Genomic DNA, 11,632 nt, shown 5'->3' with positions numbered 1-11,632 from the left:
CTGGATTTACCGTCATTAGAGATGTGATTCCCCTCAGGTCGCCTATTATCTCGCGTTCGGTGTCTGGGGGAGAGAGAGAGAGAGAGAGAGAGAGAGAGAGAGAGAGAGAGAGAGAGAGAGAGAGAGAGAGAGAGAGAGAGAGAGATAATAATTAGTAGTTCTCTGGTAGGTTTCTCTCTCTCTCTCTCTCTCTCTCTCTCTCTCTCTCTCTCTCTCTCTCTCTCTCTCTCTCTCTCTCTCTCTCTGGCATTATGGTTTATTCGCTTAATTTATCTTTTTTTTTCTTTTTAATGCCTTTCTAACCATTTTTCCTCCTCCTCCTCCTCCTCCTCCTCCTCCTCCTCCTCCTCCTCCTCCTCCTCCTCCTCTTATTTTCCCTTGTTCTCTTGTTCTCCAGTTCACCATTTTGCATCTCCCCTTCTTCCCTTGTCCCCTTTCTCTCCCTTTCCTCCTCCTCTTTCCCTTGTCCTCTTCCTCCTGTTTCCCCTCTCCTCTTCCCCTTGGCCACTAGAGCCAGTAAGAGGAAACTGGGAAGGGAATTTCCAAAAGATCCTTGAAGGGAAAGAGGGAGGGAGGGGAAGAAGGGAAGGAAGGAGGGAAGGAAGGGAAAGAAGAGCATAATAAGAGGGGAGAAAGAATTAGGGAGAAGGTATTAGCAGAAAAAAGAAAATAAGAAAGGAAAGGAAGGAAGGAATGGAGGAAAGAAAGCTGATGATGATGGAAGAGGGAAGGAACGTAAGAGGAAGGTGGAAAAAGGGGAGATAAACGAAATGAAGAATAGAAAATAATGAATAAGGAAAGGAACAAGAAAGGGGAAAAAAAAAAACGAATGATGGAAATATGGCGAGAAAGGGAAATAGTGGGGAAAAAGGAAAAGGAAGGGACAGAAAGGAAAGGAGAAAGAATATGTAGAAGGGAAAGTGGAGAAAGGCATGGAAGGGAACAAAACTAAGAGAATAAAGGGAGTGAAGAGGGAACAAGAAGTAAAAACAGAAGTAATAAGCAGGAAAATAATGATGGAGGGAGGAAGAGAGAGAGAGAGAGAGAGAGTGAGAGAGGGAGAGAGAGAGAGAGAGAGAGAGGAGAGAGAGAGAGAGAGAGAGAGAGAGAGAGAGAGTCTACCATATCTATAATTCGTATTTGAGCTGCCCGCCTTCTCTTCTATTAAAAATAAAATCTTTTGATCTTTTCACTAACCATACATCCATTGAAGCTTGACGAGAGGACCTCCAGTGAAAGGGAAGCCCCATACAAACACACACACACACACACCCACACACACACACACACACACACACACACACACACACACACACACACACACACACACACACACACACACACACACACACACACACACACACACACACACACACTCAAACACTCCATCTTTTCCAAAAAAAAAAAAAAAAAACTCAAATTTTTACTTCAAAACAATCCATAGACGTGTGTGTGTGGTGTGTGTGTGTGTGTGTGTGTGTGTGTGTGTGTATGTGTGTGTGTGTGTGTGTGTGTGTGTGTGTGTGTGTGTGTGTGTGTGTGTGTGTGTGTGTGTTTTAATGAGGAAATACGAGTTTTTATCCTAATGATGCAGGAAGTGGTGGAGGAGGAGGGGGCGAAGAGGAGGAGGAGGAGGAGGAGGAGGAGGAGGAGAGGAGGAGGAGGAGGAGGAGGAGGAGGGAAGATGAAGACAGCCAAGGAGGAAAGAATGAATAGATAGTAATTAACAAATAGGTGAGAGAGAAATAATATGATGAAATATGATAGGGAAATGAAAGGGAGATTGCAAATGGAATGAATGAAGGAAGGAAGAAAAGAAGGAAGGAAGGAGAGATATATTAAAAAATTAACGCAAAACACGTGTGAGAGAGAGAGGAGAGAGAGAGAGAGAGAGAGAGAGAGAGAGAGAGAGAGAGAGAGAGAGAGAGAGAGAGAGAGAAAGAGCTAAGAGGTATAAAAAGAGGATGAAAGGGAAGAAAGGAAGGTATAGAGAATAAGAGAGAAAATGATGGAAAAAAAAACAAAGATACGAGGAAATGAAGATGGTAAGAACTGGAAATGAAAAGAGAAGATGTATGAGAGACAAGGAAAGAATAAAAGAAGGAGGAAGGAAAATGAAGAGGAAGGATGAAAACCAGGTTAATGAAGATAAGAAATAGTAAAGAAAAACAGATTTGTGGAAGAGGAACAGTAGAAAAAGAAAGGGAAGAAGAAAGAAAAAGAAAGGAGGAACGAAATAGGAGAACAAGGGAAGAGGAAGGGAGGGCGAAATAAAAAGGAGGCACACGACAAAAAACGAAGGAAAAAGGAACATAGAAAAGAAATAGGGAGAACGAAAAAAAAGGAAAAAAATGAAGGGAGGAAGAAAAAAAAGGCACAAGACAAGAGAAGAACGAAAAAAGGGAGAAGGATAGAAAAGAAAAGAAAACACAGAAGATAAGAAGGAAAAAAAAATAAATACCAGGCAAGGTTGATAAAGAGAGGGGAAGGGCTGAGATGGGAGAGAAGGAAGGGGTTGAAGGAGAGGCGTAGAGGCAAGGAGGCGTAGAGGGAGGGCAGAAGAAACCAGCTGGGAGGGCGGTGGCTTCAAAACACCCTGCTGAGATCCCCAATCAATGACCAACTGAGTCCCAATCTTTTCTCCCGTCCTAGTCCGTAGGAGGCGGCGGCGGCTGCGGTGGTGGTGGTGGTGGTGGTGGTGGTGGTGAATAAGATACAGGTTAAGAAAGTTTGCTGTTACAGATAAAGTTTGAGGTGTAGGTTCAGCAAATTTAAGATAAGGGGAGAGTGTTATTGTGTTTATGACTTGTTACTGTGGATTTAACTTCTTCCTTTCTTCTTCTTCTTCTTCTTCTTCTTCTTCTTCTTCTTCTTCTTCTTCTTCTTCTATCACTTCCACTTCTCTTTTCTTCTGTTCCTCTTCCTCTTTCTGTCTTTTTTTTACCACCACCCTTACCACTACCACTACAAACGTAACCTCCTCCTCCTCCTCCTCCTCCTCCTCCTCCTCCTCCTCCTCCTCCTCCTCCTCCTCCTCCTCCTTCCTCTGTTTCTTTTACATTTTTTTTTTTGCGGAGCTTTTCTTAGATTCGTCTTCATCTCCCATTCTTAACTACCCTCCTCCTCCTCCTCCTCCTCCTCCTCCTCCTTCTTCTTCTTCTGCTGGCCACGGACGCCCCACCGAGGGTCAATTTACAATACCAACACGAGCTGCGGGGGGCGTGAGTGGAGCAGACGGCCGCTCTCTGATGCCTCTGCGATAACTCCTCCTCCGCCTCTTTTTCTCCCTCCTCCAGGTTGTTCCTCCCTCCGGGTGCTGAAGGGGGACATTTTCCTTGATTGGTGTAGGAAAATATTTGAGTGGCGTTTCTGCGGAAGGTGGGAGAGGGAAGGAGAGAGGGAAGGAAGGGGTGTTGAAAGGTGGTGGTAGTGGTGGTAGTGTTTGGTGGTGTTTGGTGGTGATGTGATGTGATGTGGTGTGTGTGTGTGTGTGTGTGTGTGTTTGTGTTTGTGTTTGTCGGTATAGTTCTTAGTATTAATAGCGGAGGAGAAGGAAGACAAGGAAGATAAGCAAGAGGAGGAGGTGGAGGAGGAGTCACTAAAGAAGACATAGACAAGAATAGAGGAAGAAGACATATATAGGAGCCCACGGTGAAGGAAATGGAGATTCAGGTGTTAATAAATGTTAGTGAACAGGTGAAGCAGGTACAATACACAGGTAAGCTCAGGAATAATGGTACCAGGAGAAGTAATGGCCACGATACCGGGACCCAAACATATCTTGGCACTGAACGCCACAGTGAGCCTAGAGAGAAGGATCCAATGCCCTTATCTCCGTTATCAAGAGTTAATGAAGAGTTAAGAGGTGTTCAAGTCCCTGATTGGCTGACTGGGAACCCAAACTACACCCCCCTTATCGGGAAGGTATAAATAGACTGGCAGATGGGAAAAAATCAAAGGGGAATTTGAGTTTAGGGTTTTGTGGGTGTGTGGTGGGGTGGTGAGTGATGAGCTGTAAGGCGTGGGCGAGGACAGGTGCTCATGGGGAAATTGGAAGATTGGATCAAGAATGTGAGGTGTGTGTAAGGTAAAAAAAAATAATGTTTGTCTTAAGTTGTGTACGTATGTTGGCAATGTTAATAATTGTGATGATGATAATGATAATGATGGTAATGATGATAATAATGATGATACACACACACACACACACACACACACACACACACACACACACACACACACACACACACACACACACACACACACCGGACGCACGCAAAACTTACCAAGAACACAGAAATTAAATTAGCGACTCTGACTGAAGGAGTTGCTTGGACAAAAAAAAAAAATGCATGTGGTCGTGTTTTACAAAGGGAGATAAGAGAGAGATAAGGATCGAGGGGCGGGGAGGACCACAGCTCGACGCTCATCGGGCAGAGATAAGATAACAAGTGGTATCATTTACACTGAAAATAATAAGAATAGATAAAGAGATGATAGCGACGCAAATTAGCTCTCTCTCTCTCTCTCTCTCTCTCTCTCTCTCTCTCTCTCTCTCTCTCTCTCTCTCTCTCTCTCTCTCTCAGGAAAAATTGGAATATACAAAATTTTCACTCCTATTTATTTACTTTCTTTGTTAGTCTCACTGCACGTATATTTATTAGAGTTTAAACTGTCATATAATTTATACATTGAATCATAGGAGAGCGTTTAGACTCGTGTGCATTTTATATTCATTTTGCACGTCTATATTTTTCCTTTATCAGTGAGTTTATCAGTATTTGGAATTTCTATTATTTTGTATTTTTTTTTTTTTTTCCCGCCAAGAATTTTCCCGTAAAACTTGTCCCGGTTTGTCTTAATCTTGATCTTTGTGTCTTAATGAGTGCGCCTCTCCTGTTGGTGAGGTTTCCTTGTGTTTACTAATATTGTATAGTCTTCTGTTCCTCTTGATCTTGTTCTTGTTCTTGTTTTTCTTCTTGTTCTTGTTCTTGTTCTTATTCTTCTTGTTCTTCTTGTTCTTGTTCTTCTTTTTCCTCCTCCTCCTCCTCCTCCTCCTCCTCCTACTACTACTACTACTACTACTACAATACATATTACTGTGTGTGTGTGTGTGTGTGTGTGTGTGTGTGTGTGTGTGTGTGTGTACGCCCGCCACAAAAGTTACGGAACAATCCCATCTGGCCAAACAATTCTGGCTTCACCGAGGCGCAGCTGATTAACTTTTCATGTCAGTTGCCGGGAAATTAATGGAATAAAGATAGGGACTCGTATCAATATATTTCTAAAAACTCTTTATTTTCCGCCATCAATTACTGGAGACATTTTATTGGAAGAGAATGTACACGTGGAATTTTTAATGGCTGACTAAAATTATTCTATTATCCTTAGAGAGAGAGAGAGAGAGAAAAAAAAAAAAAAAGTAGTTGTATTTTTTTGCAAGGGAATAGCAACGTAGATTTTAAACACTCAATTACTGGAAACATTGTAGACCTTTTTTTTAATATTCCTAACCTATAGCAGCCGGTACACATTTTTACCACTATTCATCTTTCCTTTAGTCTTGTACCCTCGTTCCCTTACGGAGGCTTAGTTGGTCAGCCAGGCAGCAGTAGCGCAGGCAAGATTTTTAGAATGACGCCCTTGCAAACACGCCGCCTGCCAGACCTTCCGTGCAGGCCCCATTGAGGATTGATAAGAAGCATGGGAGTGTTCCTTGGCCGCTCCACGATGACTTGAGAAACGTCCACCTTGATCTCGTGTTCCGTAGATCATCACATCCGGATGCAGCAATTCACAACACTTAAGGAAATGCACGGAATCTTTATAAGCACGTACAAGAAATAAGGGAGTCAAAAAGTATACGTTTTTGCAATTTTTTAAGCATTACGGTGTTTGGATTGTTTATATAATGAAAATAGATGTCTCAGAATGATTCGTATTTAAAGAAAGATGTGTCATTTAGCAGTCAAAGAGTAAAACAAAGAAGGGAATGTAAAAGAATACGTTTTGTAATCTGTTGGCATTACATTTTTTAGAGGTGGTCGGAGAATAAAAATAGATGTTTCAGAGTGATTAGTAATTAAAGAAAGATGTGTCATTTAGCAGTGAAAGGGTTAAAACTTTTCCTTTGCCCCTCGTGAAAATAGGCATAGTAACATACTCTACACATACCGATTATAATAACATACAAGTATATACCAATTACATATGGTAACACACACACACACACACACACACACACACACACACACACACACACACACACACACACACACACACACACACACACACACACATATATATAAAATCTAATAGCCTTTTCATTCAAACATTTCAACTTTAACCATCGAAGTACCGAATAACGTTATTTTAAACTTAATACCTAAATGTAAAGTTTCATTTTGCAATTTTAGGTCGTAGCGAAAAAAAAAAAAATATTCACTATGAAAATTATTCGTCAATTCCTCGCTCCCCATTTTGTCCTCAAGCGTCTGTACGGAGAGTTAATTAATTGCCCTCAGGTGAAGTCAGGTAAAAGGGCTATACAGGGTTTATAAATAATTAAACAGTGAGAGTGAACGGCCGGCTAGTGGAGGTAGAGGAGAGGCAGAGGTGGAGGAGAGGATGTGGAGGGAGATGAAGGGGAAGGGAGATGATAAGGGAAGCTGGTGGAGGTGGAGTGGATGTAGAAGTGGAAGGATGAAGGAAGTGTGTGGTAGAAGATGGAAATTAAGTGGAGGTGATTGGTGGACTGTATGGAGATGTAGAGGTGAATGGAGGGAGGGGTGAGTGGGGAGGAGGATAGGAGTGGTGGAGGTAGTGGTGGTGAAGTGCGTGGGTGAGGTGGTGGTAGGTGGACGGGTGGAGAGTAGTGAGACAGGTACAAGGTAAAACCACAAGCTTCATCATCATCATCATCATCACCACCACCACCACCACCACCACCACCACCACCTCCTCCTCCTCCATTACCTCCTCCATTACCACCACCATCAGTACTCGTTAGATTAATTTCCACATGTAACCAAAGATTCATAACACTTATCATCTCTCTCTCTCTCTCTCTCTCTCTCTCTCTCTCTCTCTCTCTCTCTCTCTCTCTCTCTCTCTCTCTCTCTCTCTCTCTCTCTCTCTCTCTCTCTGTGGCCTCTTCGTCTTCGTCAGGATGGCGGGAGGGACTGGACAGGACACGGAAGGTATAAATTACGTTGAGATAACATGTCCTGCTCACCTCTCTGCTCTCTCTCTCTCTCTCTCCTCTTACCCTCAGAGAGAGAGAGAGAGAGAGAGAGAGAGATGAAGGGGCACAGGTAACTCCCTTCCCACGTGTCTTTCTAGTAGCCGTACACAATTAATCTATCACTGCATGGCTCCCTCATACCTGCACAGATGAGCCAGCAAGGTCAGGCCTCGCTAGGGACGGTGGCGCCTCTGGGAATGGTGTGGCTTGTGGCTGAGGTGAGGAAGAGAAGGTTGGGATGGTGTTAGGTTAGGTTAGGTTTTTTTTAGATGCGTTTTTACATGTGGAAATTTTAGGTTTAGTAGTAGTAGTAGTAGTAGTAGTAGTAGTAGCAGCAGCAGCAACAATAGTGATATCCACCTTTAGTTACGTTAGGTTAGGGTAGTCGTGTGAAGTGCTAGCATAAACCTTACTAGTGGAAGCAGCAGCAGCAGTAATAGCAGCAGTAGTAATAGTAGTAGAAGTAGCAATATTAATAACCACCCTTACCTGTAGGTCGCAATAACTTCACCCTGACAGAGAGAAGGAAGGCTCCAATAACTCCCCCCGCGTCACTCCACCAAGATGCTGTTCCCTGAGAGTTATATAGACATCATGGGGAGCGATATCTTCAATGCTTTATGTTATGGGAGGCGCGATGTATTGTTCAGATGCATTAGGGAGATGGCAAGGGAAGAAGGTCTCAGCAGGGTGGAGGAGCGAGGTGGAAGGGTGAATGGGTGGAGGCAGCAAGGGTGTACCGTGTGATATTTCTCCCTACCAGCTGTGAGGTTGACAGGAAGAGTGACAGGGTGAAAGAAAGGGAAAAAAAAAAGGGATAAGGAGATACACTAAGAGACGAGAGATAAAAAAGAAAGGAATAGGATGAAAGAATATAATGAAGTAGAGAAAGGATAATGAAGGTTGTGAGAAGATGGGACCTTTGATAGTTTATAGTGCAGACGAGAGGGAGAAAGGTGAGAACAAGCCGGGAGGAGGAGGCGAGGGTAAAATAAGAGAGTGAGAGTATGAGAAGGAGGAGGAAATGAAGAGGTGAAGGCAGGATGAAGAACGAGAGATTAAAATGGGATAAGACAGGAATTAAAGTATGGAGAATTAATAAAGAGGTGGAGAAAGAGATGAGGAAGAACAGGTGAGAGTGTGATAACAGTAAAAATATAACAAAGAAACGAGAAAGGAAGAGATGAAGGCAAGGTTAGAAAGAAGTGGAATAACAAGAGCAAGAAAGGAAGAAAGAGAAGGGAAGAGGTGAAGAAGGCGTAAAGAGAGAACGAGGAAGAAGTGATAAAAGCGAGATACAAGAAGAGTGAAGAGGTTACATTAAGTTACATGAGTTAAGTTAGATTAGGACGAAGGCATGATTGAAAGAAGAGTAAAGGAGTAAAAGAGCAGAAAAAAAAGAAGAAACAGAAAGACACAAGAAGATTTAAAGGTATTTTGAAGATAAGATAAGGACGATTGTGTAGAAGGTGAGAACAATCCAGACGCTCATTGGAGGGGGGGGGATAAGTACAGAATATTTATGTACGCACGAAACAGCTGCTAGACACTGTTCCCCGCTACCAAAAAAAGGCGTTTACTGTCCATGTAACATTTAACTTTTTTAAAACCTGTTATTGTCATGTAATGGTAGTAGTAGTAGTAGTAGTAGTAGTAGTAGTAGTAGTAGTAGTAGTGGTGGTGGTGGTAGTAGTAGTAGTAGTAGTAGTAGTAGTAGTAGTATTGGTAGCATTATTAATAGTATGTTATGCCAGAGTATGCTTGGTTACGATAAGGTTAGGTTAAATTACGTTAGGTTAGGTTAGATTAAGTTAGGTTAAGTTGGGTTAGGTTAAGTTACATTACCTAAACTTCATTAAACAGACGTATATAAGAAAAGAACCCGATGAAACAGAGAGAGAGAGAGAGAGAGAGAGAGAGAGAGAGAGAGAGAGAGAGAGAGAGAGAGAGAGAGAGAGAGAGAGAGAGAATGAGAAACAATCCCTTCCCTAACTCTCACCCTCTTTCTCCTTTCCTCTTTCTTCCTCCTCCTTCTCCTCCTCCTCCTCCTCCTCCTCCTCCTCCTCCTCTTCTTCCTCCTCCTCCTCCTCCTCCTCCAGCCGCTCATCCCTATAAGCTTATCGTATCTGGAGAAAATCAGTATCCATCACGGGTTGAAATGGCACGAGGGCGAGCGGCTGGGACCTCCTCTGTTTGTTTTACATATTGCTTACCAGTGGGAAATCTATGAGGAGCCAGCGAGGTGCCTGATAAGTATGGTGATGCTGACGGGGGGAGAGGCGGAGGGAGGGAGATGGAGAGCGAGAGGTTGAAGGGTCAAAGGGGGAACGAGTAAGCAGGAGGGAGGGCAGGACGAAGGGAGGAGGGATGCATGTGTTAGGGAAATGAAAAGGAGATAAGGTGAAGAAATGTATGTGATTTTTTTTTAGGAAACTATGAGAGAGAGAGAGAGAGAGGGGGGGGATAGGTACGACTAGACACTTATATCACAAGTAACGTTCCCCTTTCCCAATCACCAACACTAAGAGTCACCACATTTAGACATTTAAAACTCACCTCATTTTCTCGCTCTTATCTGCATTGCTTGATCCACCGGGCTTAGTGTCAGCAGGAATGTGAAACTAGTGGAGGTTCTGCTGACGAAGGAAGGGACAGAAGTGAGAGGAAGAGATGAGTCTGGTAGTGTACGTGTTATGTGTGTGTGTGTGTGTGTGTGTGTGTGTGTGTGTGTGTGTGTGTGTGTGTGTCTGTCTGTCTGTCTGTCTCCTCACCTTCACTATCCAGTAAGCAAAAAGTAAAGTCTAATGAAGGAAGTGATAATGACAGTAAATAGAGTATGGTAGTAATGATGCATCAAGGCCAGGTGTTGTATTTGATAGAGTTATATATACGTTTATGCATAGCGGTTATTATTTTATACTTCCCCTGCAAAAACACGTTCGATCAATTTTAACCTACTGGAGGACTTATAAGGTGTAAAACATGTCCTCATTTAGAAGACAGACCCTGGGTGAGTGTTTAGGAAAATATTTATGTTTATTTACCTCCTGCCGAGTCTTGGGTAATTCGTGGGTACTGTTAGTGAAGGAATGAAGCCTGTAATTAAGTGCTATTTGAATCAATTAATCTAAATAACTAGGGAAAATGAGGTTTGGTGATGCGGCGTATACGAGGCTGCTGCTACAGGAAGGAAGGGCGGCAGGAGAGAGAGAGAGAGAGAGAGAGAGAGAGAGAGAGAGAGAGAGAGAGAGAGAGAGAGAATAAATAAACATAAAACACCCACACACACAAAGGAATAATAGTGCCAGTACCAAACACACACACACACACACACACATACACACACACACACACACACACACACACACACACACCTTGAGAAACCCCTGCACACCTGCGCTGTGCTGTACCTTCACCCTGTAATTTCCCTGTACTACCTGAAGGTCTTCCCAGTGTAGCCTCGCCTCACCTCACCAAACGAGTCTGACCGCCTCACTACCGCCCTCTATCGCAGCCCAAGTCCTTGAGGCAATCCCAGACGTAAACAAGCTCGGAAACCATAATGAAAGTGAACCAGTGATATATCTTTATAAAGCAGCGTTCCGGTAATAAATAGGAGGTTGAAGATTGTGGGTTAAAGGTGAGGCGAAAATTTGCGAGATCATACAAAGGGAAATGTGTGTTTTTAAGTACGTTCAGTTTATTATAGTTGTTACGTGCTATAAGCTTGAGAGGTACAAAGCGATGGTGAAAGTTACTATGCCTCTAGTATTTCTTATTATTATTTGTCAGGGAACGATGGTAAATGATTGAGACGAGAGAAAGAGAGAGAGAGAAGAAAACTAATTATTTATGTTGCTTTTTTTTTTTCCTTCATTTTTTGGTGTTTGTTTTGTTTGTTCGTTAGTTAGTTGGTTAGTGTGTGTGTGTGTGTGTGTGTGTGTGTGTGTGTGTGTGTGTGTGTGTGTGTGTGACCATAAGTGAAGTGGCAGCTGCAGGTATCGATGGCATACACACACACACACACACACACACACACACACAGGGTTGCACAAAGTTGTATAATAAGTGAATTCTATGCAATTAGAGATTAAGTGCATGTAGAGAGAGAGAGAGAGAGAGAGAGAGAGAGAGAGAGAGAGAGAGAGAGAGAGAGAGAGAGACGTTCATTCACTGTTGCTTTCGGCGTATCCTGTGAAAGAAAAAAAACCAAATCCATTATTTTTTCCCATACCAGTCTTGCTTACACATAAAACGAAGTAACTAAATCCCTTTGTAACATCACGAGCCTTAACCAGAGAAGTGGGAGTCGAAATTATGAGAAAAATGCTAGTTGTTTTTGTTATATAGGTATAGAAATGTCGACCCACGGCTCCTATCGACTCAAGG

General features: G+C 42.8%; 1 long non-coding RNA gene across 2 annotated transcripts; it reads right to left on the bottom strand.

Annotated features, from left to right (window-relative positions):
- Nucleotides 1-5,303: 5,303 nt before the first annotated feature.
- On the bottom strand, nucleotides 5,304-10,884 carry LOC135093580 (uncharacterized). Of its 2 annotated transcripts, none has more exons than XR_010263429.1 (4): nucleotides 10,681-10,884; nucleotides 9,800-9,876; nucleotides 7,385-7,456; nucleotides 5,304-5,802 (listed from the first exon to the last, which is right to left on the bottom strand). It is a non-coding gene; the product is annotated as an uncharacterized LOC135093580 (long non-coding RNA). The 2 variants fall into 2 exon arrangements; XR_010263428.1 differs by having other exon boundaries at nucleotides 10,618-10,882.
- Between the last annotated feature and the right edge of the window lie 748 nt (nucleotides 10,885-11,632).

This window comes from Scylla paramamosain, chromosome 43 (assembly GCF_035594125.1).
Source record: "Scylla paramamosain isolate STU-SP2022 chromosome 43, ASM3559412v1, whole genome shotgun sequence".
Classification (NCBI taxonomy): Eukaryota; Metazoa; Arthropoda; class Malacostraca; order Decapoda; family Portunidae; genus Scylla; species Scylla paramamosain.
This window is presented reverse-complemented; position numbering and strand designations above follow the sequence as displayed.